Raw genomic sequence first — 1,479 nt, forward strand, 5'->3', positions numbered from 1 at the left:
CATCAATTTACTTGACAATAAGTAATTTTAAATATTATTTTTGAAAAAAATGTTGCTTTTGTACTAAAACCACCGTGAGATTATTGTGGGTTTGCTTGCAGAATTCACCTCGATATTCAAAGTAAGGAGACATCTAACTGCTTACACACTTCCAAACTCGGGGGGTACTAGGGTGGGAGTTTTCTACAGGGTAAAGATGTTTCCTGTAGGAAAGTTCCAGAAGTTCTTCTCTGGGCAGTGCACCTACCATCGTTCACCTGACATTTCTTCGACCTGCCCAGGGGCTGTGCAGGGTCCAGGGTGGAGGGGCGGGGGGAGAGGGGTAAGCACACGAAGGACTCCAATGCAGCAGGTGCCTCGAGGCAGGACGCAGGAGCTCTGGAAGGTTCTTGAGCTCAGCACCATCTGGGCAAAGGGCAGGCTTTGCTGAAGTGACAATTGCAAGAGGGTGCAGAAACAGGCGGGGGCCCTGAGGCCCACCCTGGCCCTGGCCCACCGAGGGACCTGGGAGAACGGGGCAAGAAGGGGCTGGATGAGCCGGCTGGTCCACACAGCCTGAAGGCAGGGGTGTCTCGGAGGCAGGAATGGAGTCCCTGAGCTGGTGTCGATACTCCTCAAAGCCGGCTGCCAGACACTGTGTCCCTCCTTGAGGAGGCTGCACGCCCAGAGGCTCATGGAAATGCCCTTCTTTGCTCCGGGCTGACATCACCTCTGCGTGGGAACAAAGCGCGTGCTCGTGCCGAGCCCGTCAGGATTGGCAGGAATCTGTGTCCTTGTTTGGCTTCAAAGCAGGGGGCCCAGAAAGAAGAATCATGAAAGATGCCCTTGCTGGAGGAAACGTCCGGGAGCCCGGTTGACAGCCTCCCTCTAGGCTTCGCTGAGAAGAGGCAATAACCACACCCACGGCCCAGCGTCTGGGTTCCCAGGGGAAGTAGCAAGTAGCACCTGCTGCACGCAAGGCCCCAGGCAGACCCTTCCTTATACGTGACTTTACAGTGTTAGAGGGACAAGGTCTTAAGTCCCGTAAAGCGGGAAGAGGCGCTTTGTGGACTAGTATTCATAGAGTATCCTCCATGCAGACGAAACCAAAATGAGGCCGAGGAACCTTCTCAAGGTCTACTGACCAGTGGGGAGCGGGAGTGTGAGGACTGGGTCCTGGTGACCCGCAGCCCTGCCAGCCACACCACACTCACACGCCGAGAACCGGCCTTGCCTTCAGGAAGAGGAGGAGCTGGCGCGCAGCAGGGGAGGACAGTCACCCTCTCCAGGTGTGCAGGGACCTCGGGGGATGCTGAGCAACCCAGCGCCCTCCCCTCAGGCTGTGAGGTGGCAGCACCGGTCCGGTCCGGAGGCCGGGTTCGCATCCCGGCTCTGCCACTCCCAGGCCTGGTGAGCTGGTGCTTCCAGATGCTGAGCAGGGCAGGAGGCGACGGCCACCTCCCAGGGCTGCCGCGAGCTACACGAGACACCCGTAGACTA

This window comes from Tursiops truncatus, chromosome 11 (genome assembly GCF_011762595.2).
Source record: "Tursiops truncatus isolate mTurTru1 chromosome 11, mTurTru1.mat.Y, whole genome shotgun sequence".
Lineage (NCBI taxonomy): Eukaryota > Metazoa > Chordata > Mammalia > Artiodactyla > Delphinidae > Tursiops > Tursiops truncatus.